The 24366-nt window shown below is 41.3% G+C and overlaps 1 long non-coding RNA gene across 2 annotated transcripts in view; it reads left to right on the top strand.

Annotated features, from left to right (window-relative positions):
• Positions 1-3828: 3828 nt before the first annotated feature.
• LOC119516362 overlaps positions 3829-24366 on the top strand; it is a 35777-nt gene continuing 15239 nt past the window's right edge. The window contains exon 1 of one of the 2 annotated variants that reach the window (XR_005213282.1): positions 3829-3949. This is a non-coding gene — a long non-coding RNA (uncharacterized LOC119516362). Of the gene's footprint in view, positions 3950-5224; positions 5337-24366 lie in introns of those variants that run through there. The other variant, XR_005213283.1, reaches the window with a different exon arrangement.

The raw sequence follows: 24366 nt of genomic DNA, 5'->3' as shown, positions 1-24366 counted from the left end.
TGGCTTCTGGCTCCTCTGGCTGCGACCTAATTCCTTCTGCTTATAAAGGACGCCAGCGATATAGATTAAGACACACCTTCGCTAATAATGCATCTTCAAAGGGTCCTCTTTACAAACAGGTCCACACCCACAGGAGCATGGATGAAGATTAAGAAACATGTCTTCAATCTACCAGTGCCCAAGGTCAAGTCTGCAGTCATTTTATTTCTCATCCTAAGTAGATGAGGTTGGAGCCAAGGATAAGAGTGTCCTTCTCTTATGAGTAAACACATCGTGGTTGGGCCGAGGTCACCTGCTCTCCTCATTTGGGTGCATTGCAGCTTTGGGAATGGGGTCCCAGCCACAGAGAGCAACCAAGTCCCACCCGCGGGGCCCTGGCATCGAGACTGGGGTAGTAACTGATGCCATAGAGTGGCTAGTCATTATGTGGACGTGAAAGACAATCTCCTCCTCCTCTTGTGAACACCTGAGGCCCATACAGTCTTTTGAAAAGGAATTGAGTGAACTCGGCAGGCGGGAGGAGATGCAGAGTGACCCAGTGTCCCTGTCAGTGGGCTGTGCATGAAGGTGCACTGTAAGCTGGTAACAGTTCCTGTATTCTTGCAAGCTGGGCAGCCAGTGGCTGCTGCATTTCAGGCTTCTGGACCAGGCATGGTGCTTGTGATACTGCCCTGTCCCCTTCCCTATGGCAGGCCTGGTGGCCTTTCCATGGCTGCTGGAGGGAGACAGTGGGGGCCCAAACAAAGGATGGGGATGCTCCGGAATCCACTGACTCCCTTCTCACCACACGCACATGCTGGGATTATTTTGCTAGGAGTGAGTAAAAATCCAGTGGCTGGCAAAGGATCCTCACCTTTGGGAAGCGTTGAGAATGCCGGGTGTTTCCCAGCCCCACCCCGCTTGGCTCGCCTGCTCATCTCGTCCCTTCCTGGGACTCTCAACTCCTGAAGTTTCTAGAGACTCCAGGCTGGATGCTCTGCTTTGAATGCACTTTTCTGGCATAAGAAAGTGCTGTCCTGAGGCTAGGGCCCCCGGTTTCATCTTGCTTCTATCTCTGTGCCTTGTGGGTTAGAGGCACCCCTTCTTTCAGAGCCAGGACCCCAAGAAACAAATCGCGCCTGCAGTACAGGGGGGGAGGAATCAGATGTTCCCAGTTAGAGAACGATTTTCCCAAGAAAAGATGATAAAAACTCTTTGAGTGGTTTCATTCAATAGCATTAAATCATCATATCCAGAGCAAAAGGACATTTGTGAGCTGGCCAAGAAATGTACCATGTTTTATAATATTTTCCCCATTGGCATTACAGTCTGAAGTTTAAAAAAACAAATGACTGACAAGTACACTTTTAGAACACCATCTTTTTTAAAACCACGTACACTTCTTAAAATTCCATTTGAACTATGAAAGTAATACAATTGTATCATTCAAGTTAGAAGCAGAAAAATGTGCTCTCCCATCACACTAAAACATCTAGCCTACAGCCTCCTGGGTAGTTTTTTTTCCTCTCTTGCATCCATATCTTATATCCTTACAATCTCGGTGCAGAGGCAATTTTGAATATTGCTTTTTTTTCCAGTTCATTTTGAATTCTATCTGTTCTACGTTGCTAGGGAGTCCTTGGAACCATCATTTAAAGTGAGAGAGAAACATACTCCTGAGAGAAGGGACCACAATTATTGCAGTGCAAGCCTGAGAAGAGCTTATTATCAGATGCATCATTCGAATTTCTAAAAAGCGAAAGAAAAAATTTGATTTCCAGTTACGAGTAAGAAGTTCATAAATCAAGCTGTCTCAGTGCGTCCTCACACCTAATTAGGCAAGCCCCTTCCCTCTTCTGCACTATCAGCCATCGCCTGCTAGAGAAGCCGTGGTGGGTAGGGGCGGGAGCAGGTTCACAGTGCAATGCAGATCAGGAAGCACATTTTGGGGGGCTTCCTCCGTTTTACTTCCCCTCGTTCACAGCAGACGCAAGCTCCCGATTCTCTCTCTTCACCTGTTCCTTTCTTGACTTTCAACATCTGTTTGTCTGTCTGAGAACCTAGGCTATCAAAATAGGAGGCATCTTAAGGCAGAAGTGGATTTGCTGTAATGAGCAAAGCAGACCTCCTCCTCTTCCCCATTGCCTGTCCCCTACCAATGTTTCTCCTTCCCTCCCACTTCCTCCCCCGACTTCAATTTCAGGACTCAGGATGACATTTCCTACGACATGTTTACCTATAACTTTTTGCTGACTGCCTGAGATAATGTACCATTTGATAGCAGAAACATTGCCACGTAAAAAAAATAATTTAAGTGTAGAACATTGTACCAGATTATATACTCAAGTGACATTTGGGGTGTGTCACTTTAGATATTTTGTGATGAGCTGTTATTTTCTTGTAGGCAAGAACTGCTTCCTGAAGGGTGATTAGCTCATTCTGGCCATTTCAGCATTTTCATACTCTAGGTGTGGTGGACCCTGAACGAGCTGTGATTCTGGTTCAGCGGCATGAAAAGCTAAATAAAACCCCAGAAGAATGTAGGTCTAGGAAGGTGAGGGTTCAGCAAATTGTCTCTGGGACAGACTTGAGGAATTTAGCGTCAGTGGGAAGTGAGCTAAGGCAGTGGAGGGTTGATGGTGACAGGCTAAGGGTTTCATTGGCGTTATCTTGTTGACTCCTCCCACGAACCTTGGGAGCAGGCAGGATTCTCTCATTTTGCTGGTGAAGATGTGAGAGGGGAAGTTTATCTGGTCGCAGAGCTGACACATGGCTCCCAGTCCCCAGGTTCTGACGGAGGTCTGTTTGAATTAAAGACCAAGGCTTCCGCCAGTGGGCATTTGGGCAGGAGGGAGGAAGAGATGGGTAGAGAAGAAAGGCATGAGAGCAATCAGTATGACTAAGCTTAACTGGCTTGCCTATTTTCAGTGTCTGTTAATGGCCACTTTGCAGAGCCTGGGAATTTTATACAAGTGCTAATGCTGAGACCTGGTCAGCGACTCCCTTCTCTTGAAGTCCATCATCTTGACACAAGGAGCAGCACCAGTAGACCAGCCGCGTCCTGTGCATTCTTTTCAAAGCAATTAAACACGATCCGATTGCTGCACTAGAAATAGTTTAAGGCCAGTTTCCAATTGCACAGGTAACTATAATTTATGGGCTATGCAAAATATGTCTCACATTTTTAAGTGAAGGAAAAAAAAAACGGATAAAGCCAATTTGGAATTTAATAAAGGCTTCTTGGAATGCGTGTTAGGACATCACGCTGGGTGCTGCAATGAACCTAGATTTAGCGATGGAAAATTAGAACAAAGCCACCTATTTGTTAAATCACTGCTTTACAATGAACCGTTGTATTTTGGGCTGTATCTCTGGAGAGTTGACACATATTACCTTCCCTATGGAAGCCGTAAAAAATTACATTTAAAATTTCTTGACATCCTGCATCTGATTAGCTTTTCTGTATGCTCTATTTTAAGAGCTGTGTTTCCCTTCCATTATATTTCTTTAACAAATATATTATTCTCAGTGTTTTATACTTTTCCTTTATAGAAACAAGTTGATTAAATGGTGATTTTTCAGTGTTGTTCAGGTAACATAATTACCGGCTGCCAATTACTGTTTTACCAAGGGATACTCTAAGACATATTTTAAAAACATTTCTTCTCCTAAAGCTGACACAACAAAAAAAGAGTTCATGATAATCAGGCAAATCCTAAAGGATAGGCATGCCATAGACTTAAAGCTGAGTGGCCGTCTTACTTTCAAACAGATGATGAATGCTGCAAAAAGACACAAACTCAGAAACAGTTCTTGCTGCTGACTGGGAAAAGAAGCAGAATGTTCATTAAATAATACAGTGCTGAGAGCGTCATGATTCAGCCCTTCATTAGAAGAAAAGATGCAAAATGGATATGTTTCTCCCTGGGTAGCCAATTCTTAAATTTTGCAAATTGTAAAAGTAGATCAAGTAAGTATCTGAAAAGGGCAAATGGTAAGCATAAGTCATTCATTCATTCATTCATTCATTATAGTTAAAAGATTAATCTGACTAGTTTTTAGATGATTCTTAAATTTAAATAAGAGTTTAGATATTTACACACTTTTAACTGCAATTCCATTGCACAGTAGTTAGTTGTTAAGAAAACAAGTGGGCTACAGAATCAGACAATGTCAACACTTACTCATTGAACTTGGCCAAGTTGTTTAATTTCTCTGAGGCATCAAGATCTCTGCCCTCCAGTTGTTTAGCGTGGAAGGGAGGGGAGGGAGCTAGAGAACAAACAACGATACAAATAAAGCATGTAAAATTACATTTGGGTAAGTGTTTTGTACGACTGGAGCCCGGTACTGTAAGAGGATGGAAAGGGGTCATTTGAGTTGGTCAGGGAGAGCGAGAAAGTCTTCCAGAAGAAAGGATGCTTGAGCCAGTGGGGAAAGGGGGGTAGGGGTAGGAGAGTGGTCTTTGCAGAAGAAGCAACATGGGTCAAGGCCCGTGGTTGGAAGGAGTGAGGCAAGTGTGACGGGCTGGAAGGCCAGTGTGTTTGGAGGACAGAGAATGAATAGTAGGGACCAGGTCATAACTTGCAGGCCAAGTTCAGAAGTTGTGCTTTATCTTAAGAGTGATGGAAATTATTGAAGAGTTTCAAGAGGACTGTATGTGTGTGCAGGTTGGGGTGGGGTAGTGGTGTTATATCATATGACTTAATGTGCATTTGGTAGGGTCACGGTGACTACAGGTAAGAGAGAACTAATCAGATGCAGGTTGGTCTATTAGGAGTCTACCACATTATTCCATGCTAGAGATAATGGTAATTTGTGCAAGGGTAGTGGTAGAGATTGGAGAGAAGTGGACAGATCAGAACAGTATTTTGGAAGTCAACTGCAGGATTTGTTAATGTTTGCTTATGGGTTAATGTTTGCTTATGGGTCACTGGGAAGAGCTAAGGATAAAGAATGACCTTTGGGCTCCAACCTGTACAACTGGTTGAATCTGAGTGCCATTCCCTGAGCTATTCAGGGAGCCCTGGAAGAGGACCAGGATTAGAAGTGAGGAAAGCATGTGAGTTTGGAGTTTAAGATGAGGGTTTTTTTTTTTTTTTTTTTTTTGAGGACCCATGAGCAGTCCACATAGATCTGGGCTGCAGCATGTGGGTTATCTATAGGATAGATAGGAGGTAGTGTAGGATAGATAGGAGGTAGTGTAGGAGGTAGTATAGGATATAGGTAGGAGGTAGTGGAAGCGGTGGTATGGCTGAGCTTGCCTGGGGCAAGAATGCAATAAAAGAAGAGGAGAGGATGCAGATCTGAGCCTTGAGAAGCTTCAACATCCACCAGCTTGGGAAGGGTCTGCAAAGGTGAGGCCGAGGTAGCAGTTAGAGTAAGAGTGTTTCCAAGAAGCAAATGTGGTTGACAACATTAAGCGCTGCTGAGAGGTTCAGGTGAGGTGAGGTGGAGAAATTTGGGGTTGGATTCAGAGACACTGAGGTTGTTGGTAATTTTTGATCATATCTTATTTTTTTTTTGGAACACAACTCTCAGGTCATAGCAGAACAGACGAAGACTTTCTGATAGAAGCAGTGTTAAATGAAATAATCTTGGCAATGTGCTGATGCATTAAAAACACTCAATTATAGAGAACTATCTTATCTAGCTATCTTGTCTTATTTTGTATGCAAAGGAGAATCTGTAATTGGTTTATACTAGGATTTCTCAACCTTGGAACTTTGGGGTGGAAAATCCCTGTGCATTGGGGTGTGTTTAGCAGCCTGCCTGGCCTCTACCTACTACATGCCAGTATACCAACCACCAGCAAGACAATAAAATATGTCTCCAGACATAGCCCAATGTCTGCTGGGGGACAAAATTGCTCCCAGTTGTGAAGCACTGGTTTAAACAAAATATTTTATTTTTAGAAATAAATTTGTTAGCTAGGGTCATATTTTTTCTCACTTTTATGAACAATTGACTGTAAGGGCATTGCATTCTTGGAATGTGTATGATTTCACAAACCTAAGTCATGGGAGGGGGGAGAATCATTGATTTAGTATCTGAATATCTTAGTTACCACCAAATATGCAGCTACTGTTAGAAACAAAACTAAGAATATGGGTGACCTGATTTTAAATGTTTTATAGTTCTTCGAGAAGCTTGGATGCATACAATGTCCGTCATGCAGGAGAGATGAGTCCCTTCTACCCCATGAATGGTACAACCCACACCTGGGTGGTGCAGTCTGCCAGCTGACTCCCTCATTTGTGGCTTTGGCTTCGCAACAAACTTTTGCTAATATTTATGAAGAGACTTAATGCCCTTTGGTGTAAAAAAAAATCTAAATGAACATTGCTAACAGGATGGTGCAATATCTCCCACAACATATAGTCTCCCTTTTTGGGTTGGCAAAGTTTGCAAAATATGTCTCATCCAATGCCACACCAACTGCAGTATTTATCTCTGATACCCTGTGCTATTGAATTTCTTAATGCCTTATAGCTGACTTCAGCAAACAAATTTAACAACTTAGTTAAAACCAAATAGCTTTATAGAGATGCTGTAACTTCTTTTATAAGTTACAGCGGGCATATTTAGGGAGGCTGACAATAAAAATCTTGTGGTCGTACCTATACTGTGTATTGCTGCAGAACATTAATGCAATAATGCAAACCTAAGTGACAGTCCAGGACAACTGGGCTTTGAGAACTTGGGGCTACTTTAACTCAGCACTCCTCTGTGCCAGAACAAAGGTCATTTCAGTTTCCTTGTCTACTGCACACTTTTGCAGTGACATGAGTTTAATGATTTCTTTTTCTCTAAATGAACTACTAAGACAAGGATTGTACTAATAGATTCTGATGTGTTGCTCTGAGAAAGGGAGCAAACTTTTCCAAGACGATGGGATAGATTTCTTTTCCCCACTGAAGAAGCCATTCATGCAGGAATGGGAGGTTAGACTCTTCAGATTTGGCAGGTCACAAAATAAGGCTCCTGAGCCCTTGGATGAACAATCACAGATATTGTCTTGCCTTTCTTCTCCACTAAATTAAAGAAGCCTGACTCTTTTGAGACACGAGGTGTATACTTGAGCTAGCAGCTCATAGCTCAATGTGTGTTGCCCTGGCCTTATATTCAGTTAGCATTCTGTACAGAAATCATGGAGAATATGCTTCAGGATCAGACAAAGTGGGTGCACAGGAATGGAAGAAAGGATGGAAAGAAGGCAGGTAGGGAGGGAGGAAAGATTAGTTTTTAGAAGTCTCTACTCTACAGCTATGCACCCTCCACCCACCCCAGGGCAGAGTTCTTCAAGTGTTTCTAGATTAGCCTTCAAGAGGTCACTAGGAAACCCTTCGTGGCTGTCATGGAGCCCAGGTGGGAAGTGGGGTAATAGATCATTTGATATTTTTGGGAAAACTCTTCTGATTCTAGGAATGCCAGAATTTCTATTATGGATTACAGGGTATTATTGTCAAAAGGAGCCTTACAGAGTGTCACGTGCAGCGACAGCATTGGGACAGATGAGGAAGCTGAGGTCCAGAGAGATGGTGTGACTTGGCCCAGGTCATCCAGTGTAACCCCTAAGCCATTGCATGCATCACAATAACCCATGGGTTGATACTTCAGTGTGGCCCACAAAAAGATAAAATGGCAAAGTGGCAAGGGAGCCCTGGGGGTCATGTGGGCATCCTTGGGCAACCCCAGTCAGTGGTGGGACAGCAAGCTTGAGATGTGGCCAAGTGGTTGACACTTTCCTATGGGTCACCCAGACGAGCCTGGGACAGAATTGTGAGGTGGATAATTTTACTTTCTGTGTGCCCTTTTGGAATTCTTGATCTCTGCATTAATTTATTTACTGCCCTTTCCTTCCCTCTTTTTTCACCACTCTTTGCACTAGAGAATCAGTCATCCATACCTTTAGAGAAATTAGAGGATTTCCCTTTCCCAGCAACATTTGCATGCGAAACCGTTCTCCTTTGATTCTGGCATCCTGTGAGTGAAAACCACCTGGGCCACTTGCAAACCCTAAGGCGATGTTCTGTTGCATCCAGGTGCTAAGCAGAATGATCGGGAAGGGCAGATCTAACACTGCAGAGCAAAGAAGGAGCCAGATGCCTCTCCCTAGTCCAACTTCCTCCCTGCTCACCCCTGCTGCTCTCCGCTTCTGGTTCCCTCCTCTTGCCTGACCTTACAAACTTCTGCAAAATCTAATCGACAAGTTAGAATCTCGAGGGGAAGCCTGAGTCTGAGCTCTGGGCCCAGAGGGAGAAAGAAAGCTACCCTGTTTCTAGTTCTGCAAAATGGCTCCTGTGGAGAGCTTCTGAAAATGACCCTGCTAACTGTATTCGATTGCCTTTACAGAAAGGGCTCCCTGTCCCACAGTCAGGAAAGTGTCATCCAGGAGCAGTAAGATTGTCATTCCTGTTTTGCCATTGCTAAGAAGCTGGAGCAAAATGGCAGGAATATGTTGGCAATGCATAAAATGATTTTTAAAAGAAACATTCACTTTGCGTTTCCACGTTTAGAACATTTAGCCTATTTGAGGAGACAGAGCCTCTTTGCTTTGCAGTTGCGAGTTTCTTGCAGAGAAACTTGCCGTTTGTTAGTTCCCCTTCTGCTGGGGCTCCTCAGTATTTTCAAATAAACTGTTTTAAAAACCGGCAGATATTTCTTAAGCATCTAATACGGGCTATTTGTCATGGAGGATTCAAAGAAGGGGAAGACAAAGTCCTGGCTCCAAGGAGTTCCCTGTTTAGAAGGAAAGCTAAGATGAAGCACAGAATAAGTCAACTAAAGTAAAGTAGTCCCAATTTAAGCCATAATCATGTCACAGAGCATCCAAAAGGGTCAAAAGGTAAAAAAAAAAAAAAAAAGAAGTGAGGTAGAGTCTGAAGTAAGCAGAGACTGTCTGGGATTCTGGGTCTTTGAAATCACCAGCTAGATGAAGGAGCTAACAAAGTTTCCTTCAGGTTTGAAATGCTTTGTCTTTGTATTTTCCCTGCAATGGTGTGAAGCCTGCTTTTCACTTAATTTTGCTCAATTATCAGTTTACTTCTTAGAATTTTAAACTGTTTTATCATCAGTATAGCCTTGTAAAGGAGCTTTCTAGAAGACCAATTTCCTGACTCCTCAGGAGGTAACAGAGACTTAGATTAGTAGAGAGACTCTAGGAGGCAAGTCTGAGCTGGTGAATAAAAATGGTCTCAGGTAAACTTGTCCTAAACTGAGGGGCTCCCTGTCTACTTCTCTGTGGAGTAACACTGGGTGAGCTCTTTTCAAAACCACCTTTAATTTTTATTCAGCACTCTTCAGATTCTATGTGGTTGGTTCCAGATGCAGGAATCTCTGGTCTGCGCTATTCACTGGACGATTTGGATGGTTCCGGAAGCAGGCGCCATGCCAGGGCATGCCAGACCTCGTGCCCAGTCCCTGCAGTGCCTGGTGGTCTGGTAGTCAATCACACGTTCATTCAGTTCACTCTCCACTTAATCTTTCTAAGTGCTTACTCTGGGGCAGGCACCGTGCCCAATGTCACAGTCTTGGATGCAACGGTAACGAGAGAGGAGGGAGGACCAGCAACCAACCATCACAGCTAGCAGTGGTGAGAGCCACGAGGAAGCGGTGCAGGGGGAAGCTGTATCCTTATCTGACCTAAACTGAGGCTAGTTAGGAGTTAACCAGGGAAAGAGGAAGGGGAAGAGTCTGCGCCGTCCCCAGAGGAGGTGAAGTTGAGCGTTGCTGGAATGGACAGGAATAGTCTGTCTGGAGTGTAGAGTTTGAGGGAGCTTGGAGGGAGAGATGAGGTTGCAGGGAAAGGCGTGGCCAGAATCTTAACATTGTAAATCATATTAAAGATGGATTTACCTTAAGGGCAGTGGGCAGCATGAAAGTGGTTCAAGCTTAGTTTTGATATATTCCGATCTGTATTTTAGAAGGATGGGCATGTGTTGGCTTCTCAAAAGTTCCTGGATTGCTTCAATGGTTTGGAGTTCTCTTAAGAGACTCAGCTCAAACAACCTGGAGTGCAGACTGCCCAGTTTCTCTCTGTTACAGCTTTGCCGTCGAAACCTCCCCTCTCTCTCTTATCCATTTCTCCCACTCACGTGGGCTTCTAGAGACAGGCACTGAAGGCTCCTCAGTACTGTAACTCTGCATCCAGTGTGGAATGGGCACTTAAAAATGTTTGTGGAATAGACATATGACTGAATATAATATTTTCCAGAAGTCTTGGGGTCTTGGGTTTAGTCTCAGGAGGCCAACCTGGGAAACTTGGCTCTCTTAATGACACACCATTATGAATGTCATTTCCCTTCTAGGGGCCTCAGGCTCCTTCCTTGAACACATCAAGGTTTGAATTAGCTAGGGCAATGCTCTGCTGCTATAACAAAAGAGACCCAATGATGCAGTAGCTTAAAGAACCACGAAGTTTATTTCTCTCTCATATAATAGGCCCCAGGGCAGGGGGAGCTCTGCTCTTATAGTCACTGATGGACCCTGATTTCTTTCCGTTCTGCTTGGGTGTTGCTATCGTCTTCATAGTTGAAACTGGGATGCCTCCATGTCTGGGTTCCGCCAGTCAGAAGGGGAAAGAGCCTGTGGAAGAGGCCCTCCTGATTCCAGAAGTCCCAGTCCTCAAAGGGGCACAATGGCTTCTGCTAGCATTTCATTGGTGAGAAAATGGCCACTCTTAACTGCAAGGCATTCTGGGAAATGCCACGTGTCCTTTTTATTACTATGGAAGAAGAGAAGAATGAATTTGGTTGACAACTAGCAGTCCCTGCCACCCATGAAGGTTGGCTACATATCCCATGAGAACCCTTTTAGCTTTCAAGCTCTATGGCTTTATGAACTCTGAGGAGAAAACGTAAAAAAATAAGTTATCTAATGGCATAAAGTTCACCGAATCTTCTTCATATGGAACTCATCTCTAAACATGGCACTGCGGATACCTGATATTTCCTTCAGGTGTTCCAACAAAAGTTTCGTATCTAGGAAATTTAAACAAATATGTTATTGGGTAAAAAGCCTTTGGAAACTCTGTTTGACTCAGTCTGTATCCTGTGAAAGAGAATTCTCTGACACAGGAAGTTCCATTTCAGATGGGTTTCATTTTGGTAAAGCCTTCTGGAGTGACTGATTGTATAATCTTCAGAGAACATGACTTACCTGAAGGCAATTAAAAAGTGAATTGATTGGGGCGTCTTAACCACCTATAACAAATGTGCTGCAATGGTAAGCACTGCAGGTACTGTTAGCCCTGGACTGTGTTTGAGGCAGTTTATGTTCAAGATTAGGAGTATGTTAGAAAATATCCTAAGAGAATACTGTAAATGATAGCTACCATCTATTAAGTACCTACTGTATACTGCCAAACATGATCCTATGCCCCTTATATAAACCCTTGTAACACAGAGGCTAAGGGTTTAGTTCCTTGAGCCAAACCAATTTGGATCAAGTTCTGATTCTGCCACTTACTACCTGGGAAAATAACTGCTCTTTACCTCAGTTTTCTCACCTGTTAAATGGGTTCTAGGATGGAATGTGCCTCATCAGGTGTGGATTAAATACATAGAAATCTCTTGGAATAGCACCTTTCGCATGGTCTGGCTAATAAAGTTGGCATTTATTATTATTACCATCATTATCATCATCATCACCTTATTCATCACCTTTTTATGCCTGGTGGACATCTTGCAAGACAGTGACCTTTATCACTGTTTTACATATGAACAAACCAAGATCCAAGATTGAAAAATCTGCTTCAATTTGTCATGTAGCACAGACACGAGTTGAACCCATCTCTGGTTGCTTTCTTCTACCCCAAATTACTGTGTTTGCATGTGCATCTCAGCAAAAGCCAGGAATGTGTTTAAATAATAACTTCAATTTTCCCTCTGTAAATGCCCATTTTAAGACTGATCTCGAAGTCAGTGCCAAGAGATAAAACAGTTGCAGGGACTTGCACCCAATGCTGTGTTGAATTTTCTTGAGAACTTTTATTTTTCTTTTTCATTTCCCCTTATCATGGGAGAGTACTTCTTCCAAGTACTAAATATATATATATATATATGTATAAATTAACCTTTTTTTCTTCCGAGAATAAATCTTATAACCTACTTTGATGAGCTTGCTCCAGAAGCATTCCAAAGTAATTATGCCCTGGAGCACTCAGGTACAAATCACAAAGGCAGGGCGATCAGAGAGGAAGGAAATAATTTCTGTTCAAAAGTGGATAATACATATTTCAGATCAAACCTGTTTCTGGCACTCTCGAGGGAAAATTTTTTCCTTTTTTTTAAATGTACGTGTCTCCTCAAATCTGCACCTCCACCCATATTTCTTAATGGCATCATCATCTTTCCAGTGACTCACTTTAAAAATCTGGGAGCTATGCCTGACACCACTTTCTCCTTTACACTTCACATCCCATCAGGTGCTAAATTCTAAGCTCTCCAGTCTCTCTCCCTGACCCCCACCCCCTAACCATTCCCTCATCCAAGCCTTCAGTGGTATTTGGTTGGGGGTTGGAAAGGAGAGCAGACAAACAAGGGTGGAAGTTCTCCAGCGTTCTTCTCCCAGGCAAGGGTCCCTCTCCAAAGAGCATGTGGATGAGGGGTGGGACCAACAAGAGGGAACATCTAAAAACATCAAAAGGCACGTGGGAACCATGGGAGTGGGCATGGGTGCAGTGGGGACCGAGTTCTGTGGACACCCAGGCGAGGGCGGGCTCACGGCCGTGGCTCTTCCACATTGGGTCACATTGCGTGGCTGGTTGTGTCCTCTGCTACTGGAACACAGGGGCTCACTGGACAGGAAATCTTTGTAGGTATCCCCCCTCCCACCCCGAGCTAGCACTGCCTCTTGACCATGGGTAGGGCCCCAAGAATTCTGAGTTCAGGGTACACCATATTTCCAGAAACTAGGAATACACTCAGATCTGGAACTTCCGGTCTGCTCGGCCGTTAGCCTCTTGCTTAATGTCCCAGCGAGGGACTTCTGTGAATTTACTCCAGGAAGTGCCAAACACAGACCCACATTTTGTACTGCCCCAGGGCCAAGAGCGGTGTCAAATTTTGGAAGCTAGTTAATCCCTAATTAAATATATTGTCAGTGTATTCTGATGGAGTGTGCCTTGCTCTGCCTAGTAGATACTATGCAAAGGCATCCTTTAGTTGAGTCCCCTGTTGGGCAGTACTTTTCAGGAGTACTTAATTCCTCTGAGCATGGTTTAACATGAAGGACTGCACGAGATGAACACTAAGTGATTTTTCAGCCCTAACATCCAGTGATTCTTTGACTCTCAACAGAGATTTCTGTAGAGGGAGTTTGCCTGAGGTAAGTGAATTCTAAGTATACAGGGCACTAAAATCTCTCTAAGTAGTTTCCTGTGTAACTTGTGTCCCTGCTTGGCTAATGTTAGCTTTTCTTAGGATGGAAGCCTGTTGGGAAACTTCTCAGACGCCTCTCTCCCCACAAAGGATTCGGCACTCCCAGTAGCTGGCCTCCACGTGCTATGAATGATGTATTGAGAAAAAGCTTAGGGCCTTGTCAGGTGAGTGAAGGTTGCACACCTGAAAAGAGAGAGGGCAATTTTTAAGAAGGTATAAAGAGATTAGAAGTTGGGTTTTATTTGGGCAATTGCCACTCCTGATGGTAGCAGAGGGATCTCCAGGGGGCTGACCCAGGAGTACGTCTCTCTCTAAAGGAAATTCTATCTGTTACTCAGAAGGGTTTTCTTGACTGCTTTGGGGACATGCGATTTTTTTCAAGTTTGAAGGCCCAGGCTATTTCTTGGTCCTTTGGACGAGCAATGGCTCCTTGTTTGAGAGACTGACCTGCTGGTGCAGTTATTGTGTTCAGCTCCAAGCTGCACCCTTCCCATCTCTGACTCAGCTGTCAGCTCTGGGACTCAGCTCAGGCCTCACTGATGGTAGGTGTCAGGACCTCTGAGCCACCTCCAAGTTGGGCTCAACTCTGCTAAAGGAACTGGGAAACTGGTCCTGCTCTTGAGGAGATGTGAAGGCAAATCCAAACATGCTGCTGCATTCTCTAGAAAGGAAGACAAACCTGTCATTGGTACTTCACCTCTTCTAAATATCTGGAAGGAAAGAAGTTGTGACCTGATGCATGCAAGTTACTGAGCATCAAGGGTCTCCTAATCTACAGCACAACCTCATCTCCCCCTCCCCTGCCACGTGGCCTTACAGTCTGGCCAGTCTGATAACTTTGGTTTACTCAAGAAGCCCTTATATACTCTTTACCTTTGTGCTTTGTATGCACTCCATCCCCTTCACCTGGAATCCAAGTTATTGAGTTCTACCCCATTTCATCCTATCCTGTCCCATCCTGTCCTCATTTATTAAACATCTATATGCAGGTGTGTTTGTCTCATGGTCAAGAGCTGTTTCAGCCTCAGAGAGCCCTCTGCCACTGTCTGGGCCCATTACTGATATAGTTGTGTTTCCTTGGGCCACCTATTTCACTTTGCTCAGTTTTCTTACCTGTAAAAGGAAAATTTACAAGGTTATACCCTTATTACAGTGGAGTAAGTGCCAAGCACTTAATAAATTACAGCAATTGTTATTTCTCTTTCGATTATCATGCATAAGCCATCACCTATCCTCTCCACCAAGTGTACATCTAACCCAATTTTCAAGGTCCTGATCATATTTCCTGAAGTATCTCTTGATATCCTCTAATCAAATTAAGTTTTATATTCTAAGTGGGTCTCAGGAAAGAGAATAAAAAATACTTGAATTAGAAGAAGAGGAGTTAAGTGATTTATAGTTTCTTAGCTGCTTTGGCCTTGGCTTCTGCCCCTTTTGAATGAGCTGGGGAGGGCAGCCCCTGATCAGGCTCACAGTGGCTGCTATCACTTTCTACATTTTAATGCAGCTATACGTGCACTAGACTTATCTCTCCCACTAGAATGCAAGCTAGAGCAGAATGAAGGACGGAGAGAAGAAGTGAATGATATTGTGCTTATGATCCTTGACCTACAATTTTCAAAGTGATTAATATCCCAAGCTGTCCTCTTCTTTTCCCGTTAGGGTTGATAGCCCTCTATGGCTCAACAATTTATTTCTTTTAATTTTAACACTCTTACAACAAAGTCCATCTAAGATTTATTTAGAAAGAATATTTTTCATATCACATTTTTTTTTCTTCTATGAGTGATGGGAGAAAGATTTGGAATATAGGCCTTTGGCTGGAATTTGAGGGTGTAAAGAAATCAAATGATGTATTTTTTGACTGCTCAGTTCCTATTTATAGAACTGTAATGACTTTCCTTCACTACCACCCTGGGTGGAATTTAAATGATTGACCAAGGGTGAAGCAATTCATTTCTTTATGCCATCCTATTTTATTCTCTTGCCATCCTTTCTCCTGGACTCTCTTTCCCTCTTCCGTTCCTATTATGATCTGTCTTTGTCAAGGGCATTTCTCAAGATTAAGTGCTTCTATCCACTGTTCCCCAACATATTCATTTGGATAAATTTAGGACAGATAAAAGTGTTAAAAATAGCTTGGTTTCTCTTTACTCTAGGCAGAATCTCAAGAAAGATTTTTAACGAATGGCCTTTGACTTGTTTCAATCATGACTAAATTATCTATCCTTGAGTTCTCTAGTCCCTCAAAAATCTAGACATTTTTAATATTAAATAAAACATGAAAGGCTTGAGTGAACTGTCTAGTTCAGAGACTGAGGAGAGCAGGCCGCTGGGAAAACACATTAAAAGATTAAAAAAAAGAGACTTGGTCCCAAGCTGGGACCCTGAGTCTGTATGCAATAGGGGATGGTGTTAATAATAATTTCTCGTTTTAGGGCAGTTTTATTCTGGGTCCTTGAAGTTCCTCTGCTAACCTGTCTGTGGTTGCAGGTGGGGGTAAAGCTGATGGAGAACCTTGACCAACAACCTCCCACCTAGGAGCCTTTTCGGTTACCACCAGGCCTATGAGGAAGTGGAATTCTAGGTTGTGTGGAAGTGAGAACTTCAGTGGTAGCCACACAATGTCTATTTTGGTGTTTCTGACTTGTGAATCCTCTCACCTTTCTAAAGGGTTGGATCATCAGGGACTTTTTCAGCACCTTTCTTTATAAAACTCAAAAATGCCTCTGTTTGTAGACTTATTATTTATCCTTGTAAGTTCTAATGGCCTTGGAAGCAAAGACATCTTCAATTACAGTTTTCTACAGATTGCTTTGTGCTCCAAGTTGTACAGTCATTGGAGGACCTGAACAGAATCCTGGTCTTCTTGCTAGAGTGTAGCCTGAGTCTTAAAACCTGGGTCCAGGAACTTTTAATCTGGCTGGATTGCTTTTAAATCATACTGGCATCCCCAGAGAAGTAAATTGCAAAGCAGACAACAATACTGAGCACGCACCCACGTTCCCTCAACCATCTGTCCTTCAGAAGGTACAGACACTGAAGTGGAAGTAGTGGAAAAGCTAAGAAGATTTAACTCTTGTTTTTTTTCCAACTGTAACTTTTTTGGATTATCCTTTCTGAGGTCCAGTTACAACACAATACTGAATTTGTGTTAGAGTAAAGCTAGTTCGGCCACTTGAGATATGAATGTGGAAATATCACTTTTATATTTGTGAATAATTTATTGAACATGCATATCTTCCTATGTATTGACCTCTTGAGGGTAGCTTATAAATTATATAAAAACTTGGGGCAGGAGTTACTTAGTCCCAAAAGGTTCAGTCAATTCTGCCCCTAAATGTAGGCCATTCAGGGAATTGGAAAGTTGGCTCAATCTCCATGATTGCAGTTGTTCCTTATTACCACCAGGTGTCACTGTTGAAGACCAGCCCTGCACAGTCCGGTGGATGCTTGTACATATTTCTTGATAACCCTGTGTTCTCTGTCCCTGGGCAGACTGAAGTGATGGTCCATGGATGGGCTTCTAGGGTACAGTTCTATCACACAGGCAGGCTTAGCCATGTGTTCCCGAAACAGGGCACAGTGCTGGGTGGCTATGTTTTGAGGAGTTACGAACAGCAACTAAGTCAGAACTAGCCCTTCGCAACAAGTCTTCAGGCCTCATATTGGGCCCAAGACAACAAATAGACTTTCAGTGATTACCTGGTTAATTCCTCTCTGGGAACCTTGATATCTTTCTATGGGCCTTGGGTCAGGGTCATCACTGTTTATCTTCACACGTCCTTAAATTTGGATCCCTGCCCCTGTCATTTTTTTTGGCAATAGGCTTTGGGCTCTTTTTACAAATCTCTCCACCCCATCTTCAGTGGCCAGTTCTTCATAACAAGGAGGGAGTTGGTGTCTGCTTTTGTTGGAATATGAAATGCTTCATGAAGTGCTAAAGGAGATCCTCAAATGACTCTTTAGTGAACAAAGAAGATGAGTTTTGAAGTGACTTGATAGAAGTGTAAAGGTGTGTCTGTAGAGACGGGTGGTGGGGTGAGGTGGATAGCAAATAGTATGGGGCATTCAGTTATAAAACATTTATAACTTCATAGATAATGGTTTGAACATAGCATTCATGATCTGTGGGCTATGAAAGTCATAATTTCTCTACAAAGCCTCAGAAGATCTCACTAGGCATTTGCTAGTAAATTGATGCATACATCTAAAGTGCAAAACCTAATTCCTAAAATTTAAGTAATTCCTTTTCGTAAGAACAAATCCTTCAAGATTTGGGGAAATATTTCTTAAATTTTTTTCCTGAATTTCTAATATAAAAGTAGACCCATGTTAAAGGATAACTTTAAAAAGAGGTAAAAATCATGACTCATACAAATACATGGCTCATACAGATACCTATATCTTTGTTCAAATACCGGAATGCCTGTCAAAGATTTTATTTAATTCATTAATTAATGAAGGGACCAATAAGATGTTACAACTGGTTCAACAGAGCACTGAAAACACACACAAAGGTGATCAGGAATTCTGAAGTGAATTTAAAAATAGAGACAAAACTGGTCCATATCCACGTCACTAATAAATACAATTGCATTTCTATGGACAAGAATCATTTGCATAACTATCAGTTTTCTACCACTTGATTTACAGAATTGTAAAATAGCTTAAAGACAATGCAAGATAGAGATAACCTGGAAGGGTGAGGCTAGAACAGGAGTCCTTTTTGTTCTGTTTTGTTTTTTTTGTGTGTGCATTTCAAAGTCTTACACCTGGCTTATTCTAGGTTCAGGAAAAGAATAAGGGAAAACTAGTCGGATGTCTGAAACATGGTGATAATTAATTCTGCTGCCCCAAAGTTTAAATCAATAACTGCGTAATCAAAACAGTAAATTTCTAACATGTGAATTTCAGATTATTTTTAGCTGTTCTTTTTTTTTTTTTTTTTTTTTTTTTTTTAAATAAAGTATTGTTTATTTACTTCCTTGCCAGTAGATTTTTTTTTTTTTTTTTTTTAATCATCATTTTATTGAGATATATTCACATACCACGCAGTCATACAAAACAAATTGTACTTTCGATTGTTTACAGTACCATTACATAGTTGTACATTCATCACCTAAATCAATCCCTGACACCTTCATTAGCACACACACAAAAATAACAAGAATAATAATTAGAGTGAAAAAGAGCAATTGAAGTAGAAAAGAACACTAGGTACCTTTGTCTGTTTGTTTGCTTCCCCTACTTTTCTACACATCGATCCATAAACTAGACAAAGTGGAGTTTGGTCCTTATGGCTTTCCCAATCCCACTGTCACCCCTCATAAGCTACATTTTTATACAACTGTCTTCGAGATTCATGGGTTCTGGGTTGTAGTTTAATAGTTTCAGGTATCCACCACCAGCTACCCCAATTCTTTAGAACCTAAAAAAGGTTGTCTAAAGTGTGCGTAAGAGTGCCCACCAGAGTGATCTCTCGGCTCATTTTGGAATCTCTCTGCCACTGAAGCTTATTTCATTTCCTTTCACATCCCCCTTTTGGTCAAGAAGATGTTCTCCATCCCACGATGCCGGGTCTACATTCCTCCCCAGGAGTCATATTCCACGTTGCCAGGGAGATTCACTTCCCTGGGTGTCTGATCCCACGTAGGGGGGAGGGCAGTGATTTCACCTTTCAAGTTGGCTTAGCCAGAGAGAGAGGGCCACATCTGAGCAACAAAGAGGCATTCAGGAGGAGACTCTTAGGCACAAATACAGGGAGGCCTAGCCTCTCCTTTGCAGCAACTGTCTTCCCAAGGGTAAAACTTATGGTAGAGGGCTCAACCCATCAAACCACCAGTCCCCTATGTCTGTGGTCATGTTAGCAACCATGGAGGTGGGGTAGGCGAATACCCCTGCATTCTCCACAGGCTCCTCAAGGGGGCACTACATCGTTTTTTTTTTTTTTTTGTTTTTTTTTTTCCTTGTTTGTCTTTTTTCTTTTTTTTTTTTTTTTTAACTTTCCCTTCTTTTTTCAAATCAACTGTATGAAAAAAAAAGTTAAAAAGAAAACAAACATACAATAAAAGAACATTTCAAAGAGACCATAGCAAGGGAGTAAGAAAAAGACAACTAACCTAAGATAACTGCTTAACTTCCAACATGTTCCTACTTTACCCCAAGAAAGTTACATACTATAGCAACATTTCAGTGAACTTGTTCCTACTACATCCATCAGAAATTAACAGACCATAGTCATTTCTGGGCATCCCCAGAACGTTAAATAGCTTATCTGTTCTTCTTGGATTATTGTTCCCCCTTCCTTAATTGCTCTCTACTGCTAGTTCCCCTACATTCTACATTATAAACCATTTGTTTTACATTTTTCAAAGTTCACATTAGTGGTAGCATATAATATTTCTCTTTTTGTGCCTGGCTTATTTCGCTCAGCATTATGTCTTCAAGGTTCATCCATGTTGTCATATGTTTCACCAGATCGTTCCTTCTTACTGCCGCGTAGTATTCCATCGTGTGTATATACCACATTTTATTTATCCACTCATCTGTTGAAGGACATTTGGGTTGTTTCCATCTCTTGGCAATTGTGAATAATGCTGCTATGAACATTGGCGTGCAGATATCTGTTCGTGTCACTGCTTTCCGATCTTCCGGGTATATCCCGAGAAGTGCAATCGCTGGATCGAATGGTAGCTCTATCTCTAGTTTTCTAAGAAACTGCCAGACTGACTTCCAGAGTGGCTGAACCATTATACAGTCCCACCAACAATGAATAAGAGTTCCAATTTCTCCACATCCCCTCCAGCATTTGTAGTTTCCTGTTTGTTTAATGGCAGCCATTCTAACCGGTGTTAGATGGTATCTCATTGTGGTCTTAATTTGCATCTCTCTAATAGCTAGTGAAGCTGAACATTTTTTCATGTGTTTCTTGGCCATTTGTATTTCCTCTTCAGAGAACTGTCTTTTCATATCTTTTGCCCATTTTATAATTGGGCTGTCTGTACTATTGTCATTGAGTTGTAGGATTTCTTTGTATATGCAAGATATCAGTCTTTTGTCAGATACATGGTTTCCAAAAATTTTTTCCCATTGAGTTGGCTGCCTCTTTACCTTTTTGAGAAATTCCTTTGAGGTGCAGAAACTTCTAAGCTTGAGGAGTTCCCATTTATCTATTTTCTCTTTTGTTGCTTGTGCTTTGGGTGTAAAGTCTAGGAAGTGGCCTCCTAATACAAGGTCTTGAAGATGTTTTCCTACATTATCTTCTAGGAGTTTAATGGTACTTTCTTTTATATTGAGATCTTTGGTCCATTTTGAGTTAATTTTTGTGTAGGGGGTGAGGTAGGGGTCCTCTTTCATTCTTTTGGATATGGATATCCAACTCTCCCAGCCCCATTTGTTGAAAAGACCATTATGGCTCAGTTCGGTGACTTTGGGGGCCTTATCAAAGATCAGTCGGCCATAGATCTGAGGGTCTATCTCTGAATTCTCAATTCGATTCCATTGATCTATATGTCTATCTTTGTGCCAGTACCATGCTGTTTTGGCAACTGTGGCTTTATAATAAGCTTCAAAGTCAGGGAGTGTAAGTCCTCCCACTTCGTTTTTCTTTTTTAAAGTGTCTTTAGCAATTCGAGGCATCTTCCCTTTCCAAATAAATTTGATAACTAGCTTTTCCAAGTCTGCAAAGTAGGTTGTTGGAATTTTGATTGGGATTGCATTGAATCTGTAGATGAGTTTGGGTAGAATTGACATCTTAATGACATTTAGCCTTCCTATCCATGAACATGGAATATTTTTCCATCTTTTAAGGTCCCCTTCTATTTCTTTTAGTAGAGTTATGTAGTTTTCTTTGTATAGGTCTTTTACATCTTTGGTTAAGTTTATTCCTAGGTACTTGATTTTTTTAGTTGCTATTGAAAATGGTATCTTTTTCTTGAGTGTCTCTTCAGTTTGTTCATTTCTAGCATATAGAAACATTACTGACTTATGTGCATTAATCTTGTATCCCGCTACTTTGCTAAATTTGTTTATTAGCTCTAGTAGGTGTATCGTTGATTTCTCAGGGTTTTCTAGATATAAGATCATATCATCTGCAAACAATGACAGTTTTACTTCTTCTTTTCCAATTTGGATGCCTTTTATTTCTTTGTCTTGCCGGATTGCCCTGGCTAGCACTTCCAGCACAATGTTGAATAACAGTGGTGACAGCGGGCATCCTTGTCTTGTTCCTGATCTTAGAGGGAAGGCTTTCAGTCTCTCACCATTGAGTACTATGCTGGCTGTGGGTTTTTCATATATGCTCTTTATCATGTTGAGGAAGTTTCCTTCAATTCCTACCTTTTGAAGTGTTTTTATCAAAAACGGATGTTGGATTTTGTCAAATGCTTTTTCAGCATCTATTGAGATGATCAATTGATTTTTCCCTTTCGAGTTTTTAATGTGTTGTAATACATTGATTGTTTTTCTTATGTTGAACCATCCTTGCATGCCTGGAATGAACCCCACTTGGTCATGGTGTATGATTTTTTTAATGTGTCTTTGGATTCGATTTGCAAGTATTTTGTTGAGGATTTTTGCATCTATATTCATTAGGGAGATTGGCCGGTAGTTTTCCTTTTTTGTAGCATCTTTGCCTGGTTTTGGTATTAGATTGATGTTAGCTTCATAAAATGAATTAGGTAGTGTTCCATTTTTTTCAATGTTTTGAAAGAGTTTGAGTAAGATTGGTGTCAGTTCTTTCTGGAAAGTTTGGTAGAATTCCCCTGTGAAGCCATCTGGCCCTGGGCATTTATTTGTGGGAAGATTTTTGATGACTGATTGGATCTCTTTGCTTGTGATGGGTTGGTTGAGGTCTTCTATTTCTTCTCTGGTCAGTCTAGGTTGTTCATATGTTTCCAGGAAATTGTCCATTTCTTCTACATTATCCAGTTTGTTGCCATACAGTTGTTCATAATATCCTCTTATAATTTTTTTAATTTCTTCAGGATCTGCAGTTATGTTACCTTTTTCATTCATTATTTTGTTTATATGGGTCTTCTCTCTTTTTGATTTTGTCAGTCTAGCTAGGGGCTTGTCAATCTTGTTGATCTTCTCAAAGAACCAACTTTTGGTGATATTTATCCTTTCTATTGTTTTTTTGTTCTCTATGTCATTTATTTCTGCTTTAATCCTTGTTATTTCTTTTCTTGTACTTGGTTTAGGATTGGTTTGCTGTTCATTTTCTAGCTTCTTCAGTTGATCCATTAGTTCTTTGATTTTGGCTCTTTCTTCCTTTTTAATATATGCGTTTAGTGCTATAAATTCCCCCTTAGCACTGCTTTTGCTGCATCCCATAGGTTTGGTATGTTGTGTTCTCATTTTCATTCGTCTCTATATATTTAGCAATTTCTCTTGCTATTTCTTCTTTAACCCACTGATTGTTTAGGAGTGTGTTGTTTAACCTCCAGGTATTTGTGAATTTTCTAAGTCTCTGATGGTTATTGACTTCTAATTGTATTCCATTGTGGTCAGAGAATGTGCTTTGAATAATTTCAATCTTTTTAAATTTATTGAGGCTTGTTTTATGTCCCAGCATATGATCTATTCTGGAGAAAGTTCCGTGAGCACTAGAAAAGTATGTGTATCCTGTTGATTTGGGATGTAATGTCCTGTAGATGTCTGTTAAATCTAATTCATTTATCAGATTGTTTAGGTTTTCAATTTCCTTATTGGTCTTCTGTCTGGTTGATCTATCTATAGGAGAGAGTGATGTGTTGAAGTCTCCCACAATTATTGTGGAAACATCAATTGCTTCCTTTAGTTTTGCCAATGTTTCTCTCATGTATTTTGTGGCACCTTGATTGGGTGCATAGACATTTACGATTGTTATTTCTTCTTGCTGAATTGCCCCTTTTATTAGTATGTAGTGGCCTTCTTTGTCTCTCAAAACATCCCTGCATTTGAAGTCTATTTTATCTGAGATTAATATTGCTACACCTGCTTTCTTTTGGCTGTAGCTTGCATGAAATATTTTTTTCCATCCTTTCACTTTCAGTTTCTTTGTGTCCCTGTGTCTAAGATGAGTCTCTTGTATGCAACATATTGATGGTTCATTTTTTTTGATCCATTCTGCGAATCTATATCTTTTAAGTGGGGAGTTTAATCCATTTACATTCAACGTTAAAACCGTGAAGGCATTTCTTGAATCGGCCATCTTATCCTTTGGATTATGTTTGCCATATTTTTCCCTCTCTCTATTAATATCCTTTATTGTACCCATACCGAATCTCTTTAGTACTGAACCTTTCTCCAAGTCTCTCTGTCCTGTCTTTGTTTCTCTGTCTGTAGGGCTCCCTTTAGTATCTCCAGTAGGGCAGGTCTCTTGTTAGCAAATTCTCTCAGCATTTCTTTGTCTGTGAAAAATTTAAGCTCTCCCTCAAGTTTGAAGGAGAGCTTTGCTGGATAAAGTATTCTTGGCTGGAAATTCCTCTCACTCAGAATTTTAAATATATCGTGCCACTGCCTTCTCGCCTCCATGGTGGCTGCTGAGTAGTCACTACTTAGTCTTATGCTGTTTCCTTTGTATGTGGTGAATTGCTTTTCTCTTGCTGCTTTCAGAACTTGCTCCTTCTCTTCTATGTTTGACAGTGTGATCAGTATATGTCTCGGAGTGGGTTTTTTTGGATTTATTCTATTTGGAGTTCGCTGAGCATTTATGATGTGTGTATTTATGTTGTTTAGAAGATTTGGGAAGTTTTCCCCAACAATTTCTTTGAATACTCTTCCTAGACCTTTACCCTTTTCTTCCCCTTCTGGGACACCAATGAGTCTTATATTCGGACGTTTCATATTATCTATCATATCCCTGAGGTCCATTTCGAGTTTTTCAATTTTTTTCCCCATTCTTTCTTTTATGTTTTCATTTTCCATTCTGTCATCTTCCAGGTCACTGATTCGTTGTTCAACTTCCTCTAGTCTTGTACTATGAGTGTCCAGAATCTTTTTAATTTGGTCAACAGTTTCT

Source organism: Choloepus didactylus, chromosome 20 (assembly GCF_015220235.1).
Source record: "Choloepus didactylus isolate mChoDid1 chromosome 20, mChoDid1.pri, whole genome shotgun sequence".
NCBI lineage: Eukaryota > Metazoa > Chordata > Mammalia > Pilosa > Megalonychidae > Choloepus > Choloepus didactylus.
The sequence above is the reverse complement of the archived record's forward strand: the minus strand, read 5'-3'. Positions and strand labels throughout refer to the sequence as shown.